General features: G+C 39.7%; 2 protein-coding genes across 14 annotated transcripts in view; both read left to right on the forward strand.

The window, feature by feature from the left end:
* LOC117823970 (dystrobrevin beta-like) overlaps positions 1-3,247 on the forward strand; it is a 42,884-nt gene extending 39,637 nt beyond the window's left edge. For 3 of the 6 annotated variants that reach the window (XM_034699281.1, XM_034699280.1, XM_034699284.1), the window contains one exon: positions 180-3,247. The gene's annotated coding sequence lies outside the window, so the exon portion shown is untranslated. Of the gene's footprint in view, positions 1-175 lie in introns of all 6 variants that reach the window. The other 3 variants (XM_034699279.1, XM_034699283.1, XM_034699282.1) reach the window with 1 other exon arrangement.
* Positions 3,248-10,268: 7,021 nt separating this feature from the next.
* The window catches only part of LOC117823967 (DNA (cytosine-5)-methyltransferase 3A-like), an 86,183-nt gene continuing 76,459 nt past the window's right edge, over positions 10,269-19,992 (forward strand). For 4 of the 8 annotated variants that reach the window (XM_034699264.1, XM_034699265.1, XM_034699270.1 and 1 more), the window contains exon 1: positions 10,305-10,468. The gene's annotated coding sequence lies outside the window, so the exon portion shown is untranslated. Of the gene's footprint in view, positions 10,469-10,518; positions 10,651-19,992 lie in introns of those variants that run through there. The other 4 variants (XM_034699271.1, XM_034699273.1, XM_034699266.1 and 1 more) reach the window with 3 other exon arrangements.

Here is a 19,992-nt window from a genome sequence, read left to right on the forward strand (position 1 = left end):
GAAGTTATATATTCACTATCTGACTTCCTAACAAATTTGAAAACAACTGTTAACATAGTTTTTAAAATATTCACAAAAATGCAACTTGCATAATAATTTGGAACACACTGTAATCTCATATGGCATGATACAAAATGAGAACCTCCCTCTGATTGGTTGTGTGGTCTCTCCTCAGGCAGAGTGAAGTTCCATCACGGCCAAAGAAGACTGCCCCCTGCTGGAATAACATCATAGCTTAAATTTATCGTTAGCCAATGGGGATTAGAGCTCCACCGCCAATCAACCAATCACGATGCTGGACACCAAATGACCGCTGGGTCCCCTACTGATGTATAGCTGTGATTCTGTGTGTATGTCTTGTCACTGTGGTTTGACTCTTTGTTTTTGATTTGATCATGCATAGCTGAAACCTACTGATCTGTACTGTAGCATGTGCGTGTGTTTGTGTGCGCTCTGCATTTTTAAAGCTCGAGTAGGTGAGAGGGACGTTGTAAAGAGAGTGAAAGTTGCTTTTAGGAAACTTGTGGAGGGTAAAAGAGCAGGAAGGTTTTATGATGGATGTTCAGGATGTCGCCATATTGAAGAGAAAAGTTAAGAAAGAACAGAAGGAAGTCAAAAAGACGAGAAGTGAGTTGTAACGTTATAAGTTTCGGCACTGTGTGCTTAGTATTTATTGCTTTGATTTGATTTGGGCTGTTTATTCTTTTTGGTTTAAATATTTTTGTGAGTGTGGTCAGACCCTGCTGAGATGATAAGCTTTAATGGGAAGTTTCCTATCTCCGCCCTCTGGCTGAGGCGATGCAGGGTGGAGAGTTAAAGTCTCAGTTGTACTCCAGGTGTCTGAGCCCTGGGTGAGATTTGTACCCTAGGTGCTGTTATGATCGCAGCTCAGGTTGTCCAGGCTTCTCTGTGTATCTCGGTACTGCGGCGGGACTCCTGTCAAAGAGGAGATATCTCATTACTGTTGTGTTTTAGTGTGTGTGTGTGTGTGTGTGTGCATGTGTGTGTATGTGTGTGGGAGAGAATATAAAAAATGTTGGCTTCTACAGGGTCTGTGTTACAACAGAGTAGCAAAGTTGTAGGAGGAATTGGGTCCAGAAGTTTTTTGAGACATTTTTTGAGGGTCAGTTTACCAAAATTTCCCAACCTGACTGTCCCAATATAAAACAGTAAGAATAAGAAAGAGGAGACGTGTAACCAAATATAATTTTTTTTCCCTCTGCCTTTTCGCTCCTTTTTACCATTCTTGTGAAATATTTTGGAACATCACATCTCCAGGGGTGTGTCCTGCAGAGTAAGATTTGCGTTTATGGAGGTTACTTCAGGATTAACTCAGCAAATGCAGCTTTGTTCATTTTAGTCTGGACTACGTTATCAATATTTACATATTTCCTCAATATCATAGTTTGCTCTGAGTTTGCATGATATGAATATCTGCTGACAGCAATCTTGCTCATGTCTGTGATTGATCATATGTAGCTCTACCCTGTTCATATGAACACACTCACAGTAAGTAACCCTGATTGATTTATCAGGTTGATAACCAGCTTCATGTCACCACTTGCCGTGATCTCCTTTGTCAAGGGTAAGCTAGAAAACCAAAAGATACCCAGGGTATGTTGAACTCACTTCGTAGTATAGGCCCCTGGACTCAAAAAAAGAGGCTTATTTGGATACATTTTAATACAACAACAAATATCGAGGGATAAAATGTAGACTGAGACCCTTTTTTTTTTTCCTAGACCAAAAGTGGAAAAACAAAAAGTATAGAATAAGTAATCTTGATCTTTTGGAGGCAGATAGTTCAAACAAGATAAAAGCCTAGGAGCTCAGGGAGAGAGAAGAGCACAAAATCCCCTAAATTAAAAGCAGCCTACAATATGCAAAATGTGAAAAAAAAGTCCTCATATATTCACATTTTCATGACGATCTTTTCACTTATGTCCAAACTGACATGGAAATAAGTAGCAATCCAACCAGTCTGTGTCTAAGAGATGACATCAAGAAAAAGTTCCACAACTTCACTTCTAGTAAATGTGATTAATCTATAAAGGAACCACTGCTCAAATTAAGCAGCTCATTCATCCATTTTTCTAAATGTCTGCATCTATTATTTTCCTCCAAATGTACGATATACTGTCATGAACAGCTTTGTAGTGCTAGAAGCAAAGTAACGGGACTTTCAGCATGTAAATTAAGAGTGGACTGTTTTTTTTTTTAAATCCTAAAACAATGAGGTGATAACTATTATTCGGGTAATATGAATGCTCAGGTTCTGGTAAGATCACATTGAATTAATTAACCAAAATTGTGTTCCAAACTCATTAATTGCTTTGACGTAGACATCTATAGGATTATGAGTTTCCCCGCCCCCAAAAAGGGGTGTGGCTTTGGAGTCCTCTGAAGTACCTCTGTGAGCTCTTAGAGAGTTTTTGACAAAAACCCAGCAAGTGAAATAAATCTGAGCTGTAAAAATATTAAAGACATTATTTTGTTATTGGCCACATAACAAAGTTGCTGAGTCCAACCAAATTTGATTCCGACTTAAATTGAATTTGAGGCTTTGTGAGAGGATCTGGGGGGTTCCCCTTGACCTTTATACTTTGCATAAAAATAATTGATTTTCTTTGGAACACTGCCCACACAGCATCACTTGTCATCCTTTGCTACTCTTTGATTCCTACCTAGATTTCTGTGAAAATGTAGGAGTCAAAAATCTCTGTGGTTGACGACTACAAAGAGCACCCAAAAAACTTTCAGACTGATGCTCTGTATGCAAATCAAACACGACCCAAAGTGACTAGCGGAGCCTGTTTCAGTCTATGTAGGTTGATTTTCATGTAACAGATGTGAGGAAATATCATCAGAAGATGTTCTTTAGCTTTTCTAGGTTTGGTTGGTGTTCTTTGGAAGCTGTTCTTAAATGTTTTGTACATTGTATGGTTCAGATGGACAGTTGTATTTGTCTTTTAAGAGTCCACCAGCCCTACATGTTATGACTGCCTGCTTATAACATTTAAAGTCAGAGGATGATTGACAGACTGAGTGAGTGATTTAAGAAATGACTGAGCCCATGTTTCCGTGTGTGTGAGTGAAAGAGAGTTAGACAAATCAAGACTGACAGGATAGACGCGTCCTAACATGAAACTGTTAACAGCTTCAGCTCTGAGTCTGTTAGAGCTGACAGTTTAAGTGAGAAGTATTGATGTATCTGTTTTATCTGCAATAAATAATATTTAACAACAAACTCCTGTGTTTTCTCAGTTACTGTGACTCCACAGGAAACAACTGGAAAGGCAGTAATACAAAAAAAAGTGTATGTACGGTATAATTAGATTAGACTTTTCCATGACTTTCCTCTACTTTGTCATAGCCATGACCTCATCATTGTATTCCCTCCTGGTTCGTTCATGTTTCTCTGAAGTCTGACAGTTGGACAAGACAAACATCTTATGTAATTAATCTGTCCAACACGCAGGAAGCTCTGCTCTGCAAAAGTCCTGCGAAGTAATCCATTTGAAAAAAACATCGACTACTTTATCATAAAAGCTGAAACAAACCTTAAGATATTGCAACAGCCCAAAAGCCCGTGTGAACCCTGGAGGCAAGAGAAACCAAAAAAATGGAGAGCATGCATATGTTTTCTTTTCATAACGTGATCATTTTGGGGGCAATTAGTGAAATTAGCAAAAAGAAAATAAATCTCTTTATTCTGCCTACCTGACAAAATGTTACATACTTGATTGAATGGCTGCTGAGTTGGTGCTACATTTACAGTACAAGTCACTTCTGTCTAATGAATGTAGATTACAAAATAGCCTTTATTATTCCCTTGAAATGTAGGGAACTAAAATCAAGCGCTCAATTTCTTTGCTGCATGAAACACAAAAGAGAGAATCACAGGGAAATGTGTCCTGTTTTTTACTCTTTAAAGTATAACATTGAGGGAGAGACACTTATTTTTACATCTTCCTGTAGGCCAGTGTTTTTACATAACCCAGTTTCTATTAATAAACACTCCAGCATGGACTCCAAAAATACACCTAATTTTTCCCTTCCCAGTAAGACTTTTTAACTTTCTCCTTGATTTAGTGTCCTCATTAGTATGGATGAACAGTTTTCACTTTTCCCATGAGCTTCCCACAGAGGTCACGCCTCAGTGTGTGTTGTATATGTGAGTTTGTAAGAGTGTGTATAAGTGAGGTGGGGGGGGTGTAACCTATACACTGAATGAAGCTCTTTGAGGGTGTCTGTTGTTGGTGACCTCACTGACTGCTATAAATAACCCCCCACACACCACCTCCTATACTTGCTCACAAACAGTTATGACCCTTTTTAGACGGGATCTTTACACTTTCTTTTCCTTGCAGGTCAAACTGAGTTTAACCTCCTCTACTGAAGCAGTATCCAGTCATAATGCAATAAAAGTCCTTTTGATCCGACTGACACTTTAAGCATCAGTGAGGATTTTCATCATCAACTAAGCCTGAGTCGTTAAGCAAGGGAGACGTTCAAATATTTGCTAGTTAACACTTGAAAATGCAGGGTTTGTATTCTCTGCTTCCAGGGGTCTCTTTTTTTTCTGAACAGTTTTATTGTTTTTTTGTTTTTCCACAAACAGAAGAGAATTAAATCAAATCATACATCTTGCCTTCAAACCACATTATACATTTTAAATAAAACATTAAGAGTGGATTGTATAAAGACATTTACATTAGAAAGAGAAGAGAAGGAAGAAGAGAAAAAATAAACAAATACCATATCATACCGTACATTCCAAACAAGGAAAACCCAGACGCCAGACCACTCCCCCCTACAGGTCGATGCATATTGCCATTATAATACATTTTCAAATACCAAGTACAAGCAAATATAATACCTGATAACAAAAGGCAAAGCTAGCTAAGCTATACCGACATTAGAGACTCAATAAAAGAAAGAAAAAGAAAAAGGAGGATGCTTATTGATTAGCTCTCTGCAGGTTTGGACATTTTATGTAGTTTTGTCCCCTCATCAGAATGTGAGTCAGTTATTTAGGTAAATAACTGAACACAGGAGACCACATGTCAATGAAGTGCCTCTCATTACCCCTCAGAACCGCACTGATCCTTTCATGAGGGAGGACCCTAAATAACTCTTGATACCACAGCAAAACAGTTGGCGGTTTATCTTTAATCCAGTTTATCAAAATACATTTTCTAGCCAACAACAGCAGTTCGTCACACAGTTTGAAATGTGGTCATGTTAATGCAACCGATTTTTAGGGGAGGCTGAGAATGAATAGGCCTGAGTCCCTCTTGATGTAGCTCTTCCAGGGGTCTCTTAATCTCAATCTCGATCCATCTGTCCCCATATCAGCTGGACGGCTATTTTATTTTCTGATATCATGCTCGGGGTGTAAAAAAAAAATGCTGTTACAATGTATATATCATGCAATGTTGAAATCTAATGCTGAGTTAAAGGTTGCAATTTGTATAAATGTAGATGATCAGACCCTTCCAGTGGCGTTTCATCGCTTCCTGATGATGAAAGTATGAAAAGAAATTGGAAACAAAATTCAGAGGGGAAATCAGGCTCAGATTCCTAGGTAATCATTTTTTTCTGGAACAACATTAAATGAGATTGTTTGCAAGGTAGGGGGTGAATGCTAATGTGAACTGATTCCTGCTGTCTCTAATGATTTATCAGATATGAAGATTTTAACATAATGTACACAGAGCATGACTTCAGAAGAGAATGGTTGCTGGGTATTGCTGATCAAAGTCTATCTGAGACTCAAGTGGAAATCATGTAAATGCTGCATCAAGGTACCCCTTGTGTTTCTCACCTTTGTGAGAAATGTAAACATAAGGATTTGTGGCTTTTCTGCTCTAATTCACTGAAAGTCGAGATTTGCTAAAGCTCCTGTGAGTAACTTTTGGACTGCTGATTTTGGTAACCCTGGTGGACAAAGTGGAGCAACTGATCTCTTTGCTGGTTTTGTCCTGCACATGTGTAAGTAATGCTTCTTCACATAAAATGTCATCCTGCTTCATTTTGACACTTAAATGTATCACCCACTGTGACTTTATTTAAGATGCAAACAAAGGCTGTTTCAGGAGCTTGCTAGTGTTTACCATTTCATATTAGCTTTGTCTACCATGCTGCAGCAGTTTCTGACATTAAAAATAACCATGTTGAAATAGTCAATCTGAGTGCTGACGGTCTGGTTTGCTTTTATGTATCATACTGACGCATCAACATAAATCTCACTCAGATCTTCTCACAGGAGCTTTAAGAAAGCAAAACAAGAAACTTTAGCATCAGTTGAGTTTTTCAAAATGTTTTGACATTTTATAAACATAATGAAAAAAAACATCTTGCATAACAAACTTACTTTTGGTTTCAGCCTGCAAATAATTACCTCAAACTAGCAGTACTTACATTGAATCCACCCTATGTTTGAGGCAAATCAAAACACCTCTCTGTAATCAGTGCAAACTAGTAAATCAGAGATCAAGATTTCCCCTTTTTCTTTGAGCCTGGTACGTTCACATTTCATTTACTGCTCCTCCTGTCTTTCCTAGAATACCATGTCTACAGCAGCTAGTGAGCAGGTTTCAACTTGTAGCAGCAATCTTGAACTCCACCTGTCGAAGAGGGAGATCAAAAGAAAATAACCACCAAACAAGACATGCACATGTGTAGCTTTCACTTGTGGGTGATAGGTGTGGAGACGAGTAATATATACTGGGAACATGACAAAAAGGAACCTTTTACCAGCTATATTTACTCTGTAAAAGCACCCTTTACTTGAATTGTGCATAGTAAGACTAGCTCATGTTAAATCTGAAGGGATCTTTAAATGACTGCAAAGGGAAGGAAATACTGACTTTATGTATCCTTAACTTGTAAAGCTTTACATTTGAATGCCTTAAAGATTAGCAGATAAAGGAAACCTTGGAAGAGAGCAATGATCTAATTATATCTTAGACCAGATAAGTAGATGTTAGTTGATTTTAAGGGCTTGGTGTTGACAATAAGGTGGGGAAGCAGTGCTTGTAGGGAAAACATTTTCACAAAGCTTAATTAAGTCTAGTAAAAAACTTGCAAATAATCAATTATAACTACAAGTTTGGTTCTTCTTCTATGGTAACTTTCTTTTAATGTTGATACCTGCCTCACTTCATAATAGCATAAGAAAGGGGAAGGATATATGGGATTTTTTGCTAACTAATGGCTCTTTTACACTACACAGTTCCAGCCCTACTTGACTCGGCTCTACTCTACTCGACTCGACTCAACTCTACTCAGTCTGGGTACCTTTTCCGCAAGCCCGAGTACCGACTCAAGGTGGGCGGGGTCGTCATAATACAGCTTGCGTTCACTTCATTTTGAACGTGACACAAACAACAATCACAAACAATGGAGGACTTGGAGCCAATGGTGTACTTGCTCTGCTCGTTGGCCAATAGAAGTCTAGACCTCGTCAACGGACCACAGAGAAACTTTGCGTGCAGACATTGTACAGTACTGATGTCGTTTTTTTTAAATGGAGGGTTTGATTCCTGTGTTGGGCGTCGCGCTCATGACTCTTCGGTGACGACATTCTCTGACCAATCTGGCTGGCAGTCCGTCGACATCACCTTTTAGTATCGGCCTAACTCGCTTGGAAGCAGAGAAGAGAAGGTACGAAAAACTGGTATCTGACACGAGGTACCGCTCCCGTGCAAACGCAACACAAATCGAGGAGAGTCGAGTCAAGACGAGTAGAGTAGGGCTAAGATGGGCCGGTGAGAAAAGGGCCATAAGTGAACTAAGTGGACAGATGGTATTTAAGTGGTATTTGATTGCTTGGCTTTCAATCTAAAGCCTGGACTTGACCCTGACCTGTAAATCTAAAGCAGACGGTTAAGAGTTTACTTTCAGGCTGCGACACAGTGACATCAAGCACACTAATATTACAGAAGCTCCTGTTTCTAGTGGCCAAAGTAAGATATTAACTTAGGTCAGAAATGAGCACAGTACATATGTTCTGTATTATAACAAGGCCCTGAAAACCTCTGATCACAGTCTAACCTTGACCAAAACTGTAAAAAGATATTATTTAAAGCAATTTTTAATGTCAAAATCAATGACCCAATCTTGATTTTGTTGTCTGATGGAGCAGTTTGGTTACATTTAAGCAACAATCAAAACAAACAAACAAAACAATGGGAATATATTTGTTGTAAGGCATTTCAACACAATATAATTTAAGGAAAAAATGTCATTACAGCCAAATATATCTGATGAATCCTTCTGTGCCTGAATATGATTTCAAACCACAGCCTTCAATGTATTTTTACACACTTAACAGCACACTTAATAATATCAAGACCATGTCAGCATCCTTCTTAGCACAGGCTTAAATCTCAGAAGCACAAAATCTCATTCAGAATACATTGCATATGGTACAAAACAAACATATGCACTAACTTCTTGGCCTCAAGGTTATAATAACGTGGCTGGAATTACACTATATTTTGTACTTTTAGAATACAGTTTTAAAACACAATTTTATATTTGTCCAATTATTTCAAGCATCCCAAAGTCAACCTGGAGGCTTCAGGCTTCCCTGAGGGTCTGCAACCGCAGGCGGCAAGTGTCTACTTTACCAATCTGGTAATTAAGGATGTTGATATTCACATCTTCCACAGATTCAGAATACTCATTGCCAGATTTAGTAAATGCACAGAAAACAAATCCGGGTTACTGACCTTAAAGTTAGTAGCATAAAGCATTACACCCCAAATGTTGGTGGCTTATCTATTAGTAGGACACTCACACAATGTCCTGTCTGGCTCCTGCAGTTGATAATATTTTCCTACTGCAGTTTTCAGTCTTTTTGAACTCATCATCTGTGACACCACCAGTCCTCTGCTGCGTGACAGATGATTCAGTCTCATGTCTGTTCCAGCAGTACAGACGCTGAAAATGCTTTGACTTGTTGAATTTATTTACTCTGTGGCGGGAAAACACCTCACATGAGTCAACAGAAACTCCCCTGTTCACTAACCTGAGCTTCTGGATGATTTTATCCCAAATAACATCTTCTCAACAGACTTAAAGAAACATTGCTTGATCTGTTTTTTTGTTTTCTGGTAAATAGTTGAGTGTGAGTAGCTGCAGAGTAACTTGAGAGAAATGCCTTGTATGTTTTTACACATACCTGGCTAGTAAAGCTAATTCTAAGTCCCCATTTCTTCTATGAAAATGTGCTTGTATTCTGGCCTGTATGTTGTTTTTTGGACTCTTTGGCCGTTTGTAGCCCTTGTTTTCCATTATGTGCACATGAGCCCATGAGCTGTATAAAACATGGAAGCAGTCCCAGTGGTGTCACAGAGGGGTTTCTGAAGAGGTGTTATGGAGCCACAAATGATGGTCACCATATTGGTAATGCACATTACATGTCACTAAGGTTAGTGGTTAGTTTTATTATTGAATTTACCTGTGATATCTTGGCTCTTGTTATTGAGCAGAATTGTGTTGTTTTATTCTTTTATATGTGCAATACAATAAATGAATACAGAAATAAATAAAATCTAGAAAGTGACATGAAGTCAAGGCTGTAGCCTTAATAGTTAATTCTACAAAATAGCAAGATAGAGAAACTACGACTTTTTTTTAATGACTGTAGTAATATTTTATTCTGGTGACAAAAATGGTGTTTTAACATTGGCTCTTATGGGGTTTCGTTGGATTTTGGAATCAGCCTCTAGTGGACACTAAAGGAATTGCAGTTTTGCTCACTTTAAAATTACGACGTCGGGATGCTAAACTGTAGGGCGGAGCTTGTTACCGTGGAAACACAAATTCCCTCTGCGCAGACTCTGGCTGCAGAAAATGTACAAGATGTCAGCATTCTGGAATGGGATATTTGGGCTTCAAAACCGTACAATGGGAAAAGGTGGAGCGACGCTGTCCATTATATATACAGTCTATGATACCAACCAATTGAATTCTATGGTAAATATTATTAAAGAAAAAATAAATATTCTTTATTGACATAGTGAGAAGTGTGATTTGGAATCATGTATTTGGTATTCTCAAACTCCTCAGAGGTTGAACTGATGTTGAATGGAAAGTTCGACACTTGTCTTCACATGCTAGAGTGTGTGCGCATGAGCGTCAGCGCGTGTCCGTGAGTGTTTATTCCCCGAGTTAAAGTTGTAGACTTTAGGACCTCGCGGAAACTTTCTCTCCGGTGTTGCAGCCACTGCAGCGCGTGAGAGAGCGAGCAGGCCGATGGTGAGAGAGAGAGAGAGAGAGTGAGAGGGTGAGATAGAAGCAGGCGGGGGAGCGCGAGCCAGCAGCGGAGAGAAGACCCGGTAGAGCGCGAGGAGGGAGAGAGAGAGAGTGAGTGAGTGAGTGAGAGAGATCAAGAGTGAACGAGAGGAGAGAGAGCGACGACCATCAGGGTCCGTGTGCCTGAGGGACGGACGACACGGTAAATATAAACATTACATTTTGGGGCTCGTGAGCGCACACACCGGCGCTCGTTACAACCGTTAAGTCATCTCCTAAAGTCATCTCTCGCGCGCTCCGGAGCCAAACCGTTTGGTTCCGTTTCAGCAGCAGATGATGTGCGCGTGAAGACGGAGCGGTGCGTACACGGGGCGAGTGAACTTGGTGAGTTCTTTTTGTACGTTGGGAGGAAAATCAACCGGACAGCCGTTATGTTACCAATGTGTGTGAATCATTGTCCGGTGCAGGGGGTGCAGCACACCTAACACCTTCACCCTCCTTCCAACGCCAGCAGGTAACGTTAAAAACCGGAGCGCACCGTCCCCCTTCACCGACCAGATGCAGACAGACACATCAGCGCGCGGAACCGTCGCCTCAGCGGAGCGGGCGCGCGCCTGCTGAGGTTACTGAGTGCATTCGGTCTGAACGCGCCCCCGTGTGTGTTTTTTTTACCTGACCCAGTAAAGCTCATCGTTGCTACACACTCAGACACGTGTCTCTCACCGGCAGCCCGCCCCGCACACACACCCCCGCCGGGATTATACGCCGTTTAAAGGGAGGCCGTCCGGTAAAGGCCGCGTGAGGTCGCTCCCAATATTAATTGCCATAAAGCTGAGCTGCGTCGAGCCAGCAGAAGTGACTACGACACATCCGGGGGAGACTTTCAAAATAAAATTATTATTCTTGAACTTTATCATTTAGCTTACAGTGCATAGAATTAGTTTATTCACAAGAGAATGTTTTTATTTTTAAATTTTATTTCATTTTGCATAAATAAATACACTACCGGTCAAAAGTTTGGAAACACCTTCTCATTCAATGTTTTTTATTTATTTTAATTATTTTCCACATTGTAGATTAATACTGAAGACATCAAAACTATGAAATAATCTGGTTTTACCATAATATGGATTACAACAGCAGTCCAATAGGCCTATCCATTGTGCGCTCACTCTACCTCTGAACAACACAACTGATGGTCTCAAACACATTAAGAAGGAAAGTCATTCTACAAATGAACTCTTGACAAGGTTCATGTTAATTAGAAACCATTCCAGGAGACCACTTCATGAAGCAGACTGAGAGAATACCATGTGTGCAAAGCTGTCATGAAGGAAAAGGGGGCTACTTTACAGAATCTAAAATATAAAACATATTCCGGTTTGTTTAACATTTTTTTGTGAATTAAATAATTCCATATGTGTTCTTTCATAGTTTTGATGTCTTTGGTATTAATCTACAAATAATTAAAATAAATAAAAACCCTTGAATGAGAAGGTGTGTCCTAACTTTGGACCGGTAGTGTACTTGTGAGGATTATTGCATTTAATAATAATAATAATAATAATAATAATAATAATAATAACAATAATACTAATAATACTACTACTACTACTACTACTACTAATAATAATAATACATTTTATTCATAATGCACTTTTCATGTCAAGAAATCTCAAAGTGCTACAGCCACAGGAAAAAACAAGGAAAAAACTTGAACATTTCTTAGAAAGAGTACTTAACATAAGTTAAAAGCCTCTTTAAAGAAGAAGGCCTTAAATGTTTCTTATAACCATCCATAGTCTGTGGGGTCCTGGGGTGGCTGGGCAGGGAGTTCCACAGACGTGGTGCAGCAGCACAAAAGGCCAGACCCCCCCCCCCCCCCCCCCCCCCCCCCCCCCTATGATCCTGAGCTTGGTTCTGTTAGGGTGGAGGGGGTTCTGATGTGCAGAGCGTGAATTCTGGGTTGGGGTTTGCCGGGTGAGGAGTTCTTTGAGGAATGGTGGGGCGTTTCCATAGATGCACTGATGGGTGATGAGAGCAACTTTGTAATGTATTCTTGCAGTGATGGGAGGCCAGTGAAGTGTGCAGAGTACTTGGGGTGATGTGCTCGTGTTTTCTTTAAAGTACAGTTCAATCAGGAGAGACACAGTTTGAAGATTAAAGGTTATTTATTACAACTTAGTGAATCATGAAACTTGACAGAAATCTTTGGCATAAGGACTCTATGGGGATAATTGTGTGAGTGTAGGAATGCGTGAATTTGTCAGCAGAAGAAATCCCCCTAGAGTCCAGACTCTGGTGGTGGTAGTTGATAGATCCTAGGAATTGAAGACTTGCAGAGACCAGGTTGAGATGGGGAGGTGGAAAGGTGCGCACCATCAATGCAAGAAGGAACTTGCTGGAGAGAGAGACACATTTAAAAAGACAGCAGAAAGTTGATGACGATAAGGGCGTGCCACTGGGCTATTGGATGGCAGCCGCCGCTAATTAACCAATGACAGCTCCGGAGCATGCAGCTGGAAGCGAGTGAGCTATTTAACGAGGGAGAGGAGAGTTAAACAACTGCTTTTAAAGTCCTCCTGTCTGAACTTTGGCTAGAGCTACATTTGTGGTGGTCATTATTAAAGTTACATACATTCTTTGAAGTTACATATAACATAGTTGTATTTTCCTACAACAAACTAAGGCCCTGTCCCATCGTACTAACCACTCTAGCTTTAAATCTAACTACATGGGACCTTGGTTACATTATGATACCCTGAAAACTGACCTGTCCTGTTATCAAATTAGTTTAAGCAGTTTCAACAAACATATTACTAAGTAAGTAAGTAATTAAGTAAATTGTATTTAGTATAGCTCCTTTCATAGAATAAAATTAAAAGTGCTTCACAGGAAAAATATTTAAATTAACCCTAGAACACGATTGCTAAAATTAGTAACACCATCACTAACACGTGTGTTTTTTACCCAATATAATATTACTGTGGCCCTGAAGGACAAAACAAATTTACACAAGATGAAACACTTTTGCAAAGCTGGAGACAAATTTACAATTTGGAAAACAGTTTTACATTTTTTAAAACAAAAAACTAATGCATGACAAATTAGATTAGGGTTCTTTTATTTTAAACTGTGCCATGTCTAACAAAATGAAAAAAAAAATGATCATGGGGCGTCCCTATAAAAATGCTCCAAAATTACTGAAAATTTGGAATTCAGGACCAAAAATTTCTAAACCAAAAATTGATAAAACTGGAAACTTGGTGTTCGGTCCACTCATTCCTGGGACGTTTCAGACTTCCCTAGTGAAGGCACAGTCTCCTTGACACACAAACAGCTGCAGGAGAGAGAAACAAAAAAGGGTGAACATCACCCAAACACATGCCTGTAGGAAAAATCAGGTTTTGGAATAGGGAGACACCAATGCCTTCAAAGACGTCAAAGACGATGCTGAAGCTACCCAGGGACCCATGACACTCAGACAAACGCAACATAATGAAAATCATGTAAATGAGTTTGCTCGAGTGAAAATCACCCGGCGATAGTGTTCTAGGGTTAAAATGAAATCATAAACCATAAAAGAAACAGACAATAGCATAATTAAAACATTAGTCTGTACAAGGTGAGTCAAAGGCCTGTTTAAGTAGATGTGTCTTTAAGAGTTTTTTCAAAAGTGAAAACAGAGACATCTGAGTGAATGTTTACAGGAAGAACGTTCCACAATGTTGGTGCCACCACCTCAAAAGCACGGACACCTTTTGTCCTTAGACGAGTTCAAGGGACAACCAGCAAGCCGTGGTCAGAAGACCTGAGTGACCTGCTGGTGAGGTAGGAGTGGAGCAGGTCGGCGATATATTCAGGAGCCTGACCATGCAGAGCTCTATGCACAAAAACAAGAACCTTAAAATGAATCCTAAATTTAACTTGAAGCCAAAGTAAGGAATATAGGATCGGAGTGATGTGGGTTTTACAAGTAGCCTTTTAAATGGATCTTTTTTATATATGTAAAGCCCTTGAATTAAAATGTTCAAACTAGTCTTTCCTTGCTAGCTTGGCTCAGGTCAAAGTGACATCTTAGTCATCAAGTCCTTATTAACCTCAAGCAGGTCAGCTAATTGTCACAGAAGACCGGAATAAAAGACACAAGAAAGTTTACACAGAAAAAACTGAACCAGATAATGTATGTCATTGTCTCCAGAAATATGACTCATCACAATCAACCACTTACCCCGTAATTTCTGTTATTCACCTAATCAAATAGTTTCAGCTCTTAGCATGTTGTGATGTTAGCTTAAGTCTAAGTCATTAAGGACACTGAGGTCATGTCCTCCTTTATTTAGAAACCTGAGTCCAGTTTCCATTACATAATCACGAAAACTGTCACATGGTTTACTTATTTCTGCTTATTCCATTATTTTTACAACTCAAATGTTCACTCTTCAGCCAACAATGAAAAAAGGAAGGGTTTATTCACTCCCCATGGGTGTTCAAGCAAAAAATAAAGGTTATTTGGCTTTAAAATTGTGTTGCTTTAACTTAAGTGCAAATAATATTTGAAAAGATTGCCTTTGGGCTGGTAGTCCCCCCTTGCAATAAACTCATCTTGATCATTATAGTTAGGCACAATTTTCCACCAGAAAAGGAAAGCAATTGTTAGAGCATCCCTAAAAAGAGAGGAGAAAATTTGAATATGCATTTATGCTTTTATTGTGAAAAAATGTCACCCATCTTCCTGTCCTACCCTTGCCAAACATGCATTACCTTGACGTGCCTCTGAAGCTTTTTCTCTGCGCAACCATTTCTCCTCCCCGGTACAGGCTTGTGTTTGGGCCTTTGGCTCTGGTCTAATTTAAACAACTGCTGCATGAAACCTGAAACTATTTAAATGAATTTATATAGACTCTCTATAGGAGTGTGAGGTGAGTGTGTGACCTAAATACTCAGAACTTGGAGGAGTTGTTTGGCCTGGAGCCTGGAGCTCGTGCAGGGAGCCCCCGGGGGTGTGGGGTGGATACTGTACACCCATTTCTGTAAAGTTTCCACCCTTGTCTTTCCGCTGGTAACCCTGGCCAGCTGCCTGTTGTCTTCCCAGCAGACGATGTAAGGCCACAGCATGAGGAGTGACATACTGTACAATACATGTTGAAGAAAGCCAGACATATTGGCTGCATTCTCATGCTGTGCTCAAATCCAAATCACTGCTGGGATCCAATTTTCTTTTAGGCACATGCAAACGTTGCATTTGGCTCCTTTTGTGTTCAGATTGGGATCAGTATCTGACACCAGTCGGGACAACTCAGACCTTTGAATTGACTCACAAAACATACAGTCACATGCGACATGCTCAAGTGGAAGTTAAACTGGCGTCTGCTCTTTCTAATGAAATCATTTATGGTGTAATTGTTAGCGCTAATGTGCAGCTGAGCGAGGCTAGGGAAAATAAAGTAGTTTAATTCTGATTTGCCAAGATCACATCTCAAACCAAGGGCTGGTCATCAGTTAAATCACAGATCCACATCAGTACATTACATATAATGAAGAATGGCTGTGTCCTTTTTTAAGCTTCAAATTTCTGCAGGAGTATGTAACACTAAAATAAAATGAAAGTTAAAACCTTCAGTTCTTGTGAGTCATAATCTGAAGGACTTTTGACTGAATAAATCCCTACAGGGGTCAACTTTTCTGTGGTACAATTGCAAAAAACAGTTGCCTTAAAGGGATATTTCAGCTTTTTTGAAGTGGGGTTGTATGAGTTTTAAATCACTAGTAATTGTGGGGGCCACAATAGATGCTGCTCAGCTCGACTCCTTTAATGAGAAACTGCAGGGAGAATCAGCACGCAAGTTAAGCTACCATTTCTAGTGGCAAAGTAAAGTACAGAAAAAAATCCGAGTAGAGCGTACAGCTAAACTGAAGTGAGTGCTCAGGTCTGAATCTTTCAAAATGTGCTAAATCACGTGGCAGTAATGACACCGTCTGCAGAGGTAGCCTAGCTTGCGTTCTGATTCTCATTACAGGGGCTGTGCTGAGCAGCATCATTGTGGCCCCAACAATTACAAGTGATTTACAACTCATACAACCCCACTTCAAAAAATGTAAATATCCCTTTAACAATAAGAAAATGTTGCAGGTTTTTACAAAGTTAAATCAATTTTTATGTCGGGTCTATCCACAAGATGACAAGCAAACAGCTTCTAAAATACTGACACCCTTTATTTGTCAATCCAATATGTCTTGAGTCATTTTTATTTCAATTGATAATAATATGCAAAACATGCAGGTTTGCTAATTTGTGTCATCAGTGTCACCGTGCATGAAGTTGCATCCATTTGCATTGTTGCAATGACTCTTAAAGTTACAAGTGCAGGAAAATATGCCGCCAATTTTGCAAAAAACACACCTTCATGTGTGTCCAAAAATCAGCCTCTAGAGAACACCATACATGCTGCGTAAGAGGACAAAAGTGAGATCATGAGGTTTCTACTTAGGGCAGATTTCCTCCCTCATTTTAGAGGTACAGCACATTTCAAAGTGATCTTACTATTATTGTTTCAGCTAATTTCACACTCATATGGTGCATATTCTTTTGTTAAATTAGTTCTTCTATACTCACTGGCAGTTTTACAAAGTAGGGTTGCTGGTTGGTTTCTTGATCCCTGGCTCATCTAAAAAGAAGCTCTCCTGTGCACTCTGCAGTGTGTTTAGTATCTGTACCTAATGGGTGGTTAGATGCCACCTGATACATACACACACAAAGAGAGTGGGAGGAACCAAAGTCATTCCTAAATGTTGCCCCAGGGCCTCTGAACAGCTTAATCCGGCCCTGCATAGCTGTAATACTTCTGCTTGATGCTGGATTACCAGATGGCAACACACTTTATATCAGTTTGATAGCACACTTTGTGGTATCCCCAAGATCCCAGACAAGGATTCTGGCATTAGTCTTGCTTTGTTATTTCCATACATCCAAATTCCTCACGGTGTGGTTTTTGCTTGCTGGTCACAACCTTTGAATGTCTGTGAGTTGTTGAAATGTCAGACGAATCCAGTGGGTACAAAACTGATTTAAGTGGTAATCAATAAGCTTGTCTAAATCTGAAAGAGCACAGTGCCAGGGAACAAGCAGGTGTTATTATTTATTTCCTTGCTTGACAGATTGTGTGATATGTCTGGGAATATCCATCTTAACAAGGCCTGTTGTGGTGAAAGTCGTCCTGCAGACTGCACGCAAATTAGATTTTGTTTCTGAAGCTATAAGACAGACTGTTTGCATTGATCACATCATATTTGTGCACTACATATCACACTCATCCCACATGTTTTTTAAGCCCTCCAGTCTTTGTAAAATCAATGTGAACACAATCAGGATGTGTGAAAAGATGCTTTGGGCTGAACAGGGGCCTAGAAGATAGGGCTGAGGTTGGATTCAGTTTGAGGGAATCTGATCGGTCACGGGAACATGAAAATGATTCGTAAGAGTTGTGCCTCCAGGTTTTCAGCTCGTGGTCAGTCTCCGTCACAAGATATGTAAAGATCTGTTCAGCTTTTTCAACAATTTTGCATGTCATCAGACTCAGAGAACAGCAAGTTGTAATGGAATGGACCAATGAAAGATGCTTCCCCTTGTGCTCTTCAGCTTCTTCACTTGCCTGAGGAAGTTAAAATACATGAGCCAGTCAAGGGAATGTTTTGTTGATGTCTGTTTGCCAGTCAGTGGTAAACGCCCTTTAACAGTCTCAAAAGTTTCTGGTCTGCCAAAACAGCTGGAAAAGAAGCTGGCAAAGCAAATCTCAAAGTGAGCGTTCAACAAATCAGCGTCAGAACACGTTTTCACTTCTTACAAATCTGTCTCTGTGCTGAGCAGATGATTGATGTCGGCCTCTGTTTCTTGCATTGTTCTTGCCATTAAGTTTGTCACTTATTGGCTTCCATGTTACAAATGAATGGTAATGAGACAGCAGCACTTCATTTTCCCACACTGACTCCATCAGTGACATGAAAGCATCAGCCTTTTTCCATGTGTAGGATTAATCAACAGGTTCCCAAGCTTTGCATGCTCACATTTGATTTAATGGAATTTATTATCCTATACAATTTTATGTCTGGAGCATTGAATCAAAGGAGTTTACTCAGCAGCAATTAATCTGTATCTGAATGTAACATGTGCTTCGGTTACTTTGAGTTATTACGAATGTGAAACTGACTTCATATGATTTGTATGGCCTATAAAGCCAGTTATATATGCGTTTTCTCACAACTTTGAAGACTTTTGGAAGACCTGCTCTGCTTCATAGTATCTTAGATTTAATCCCTGTGATTTTTCAGGGATGTCTGGGTCGAGTTGCTCAGACTGCTGCCTCCACGACCCAATCTTAGATAAGCAAAAGAAAATGGATGGATGGATGGATGGATGGATTTTTGAACTTTCACCAACGGACAATAAGTCACAACAACTTTAAGCTGTGAACTTCATGAGATTTAGAAGTTGTATTTATATTTGTGAGGTGCTTTTGTACCAGATAAGAAAGGTGTTCAACTTACATTAAGTTACTGACATATCCCCCCATTCATGATGTCAACATTTGCCTCTTAACATTGCTATATATGGGCACATTTTAGTAACTGTTGAGCCTGCTGAAATATCAAAAAATGTCCCTTGCATGATGCCATTCATGACATCCATGCATCTATTTTGAGATTTTGTTCTCCTGATTGATTTAAGTTCTATTTTACAATTCTATTATTTGTAGAGAGAAAAGAAAACTTTCATTCATATTTCAAACACAGCCTTCATAAATAGTGGAAAAAGGGCAATGATAATTAGACAACCTTATGAAAATTTAAGACTGCAACCTAAAATCTTCCAGGTGCCAGTTTGGATGAGACCTGTGTTGCTACATGACCTCTATGTTTAGGAAAAACATTGTTTAGTAAATTTACTTTGCAAAGACTAATAATGCAAATTTGACCACAATCCAAAGATTATAGAGGATCACTGCAATTATATTAAGTTGCTAGAGGGCTGCAGGTAAAATATGTCCCCAACATGTAAAGTCAAATCATTTAACTCATGCAAAGAGGCCTCTTTAAACTCTTGGGACATGTAATGAATAATTTATTAAGGCAAGTTTTAACTGATACATTTAAAAAAAACAAACAAGGTGGTAGTAGATTTTGGTTGCTTCAAAACACACCTTATTTGTCTCCCTCATTTTTATCGTACATCATCTCAAGGAGGGAAATGTGGGCTCTGCTTTGCCCCAGAAACATCAGAGAAACAAAAATGATCAGATAATCAGCACTTAAAGTGGCCCAGATTTCCATCTAAAAATTCAGCTTCAATGTGATTATATTCCTGTTAATACCTTCATTAAAACTTGAGATTTTGCCCACGTTTACCTGCAGTATGAAGGCTGCCTCCTTCGTCTAATGAAGTGGGACAGTTTCATCCGGCCGCATCAATCACACACTGACAGCTGTGATGAAAGCTGCCCTGATTCCTGCAGATTCCTCAGAGTGCACCTGCATACATGCGTCTGCATATGTGTGTTAACCTCCTCTGGAACTGAATATTTTCTGTGGTGCCATGCATCATGTACTATCAGAGTTACACACACACACACCTGTTGTGCAGTCTGACCTTGGGGCAAGAGGTGTGTGTGTGTGTGTGTGTGTGTGTGTGTGTGTGTGTGTGTGTGTGTGTGTGTGTGCAAACGGGGAAAC

The sequence above is a fragment of the Notolabrus celidotus genome, chromosome 13, assembly GCF_009762535.1.
Source record: "Notolabrus celidotus isolate fNotCel1 chromosome 13, fNotCel1.pri, whole genome shotgun sequence".
NCBI classification, from domain to species: Eukaryota; Metazoa; Chordata; class Actinopteri; order Labriformes; family Labridae; genus Notolabrus; species Notolabrus celidotus.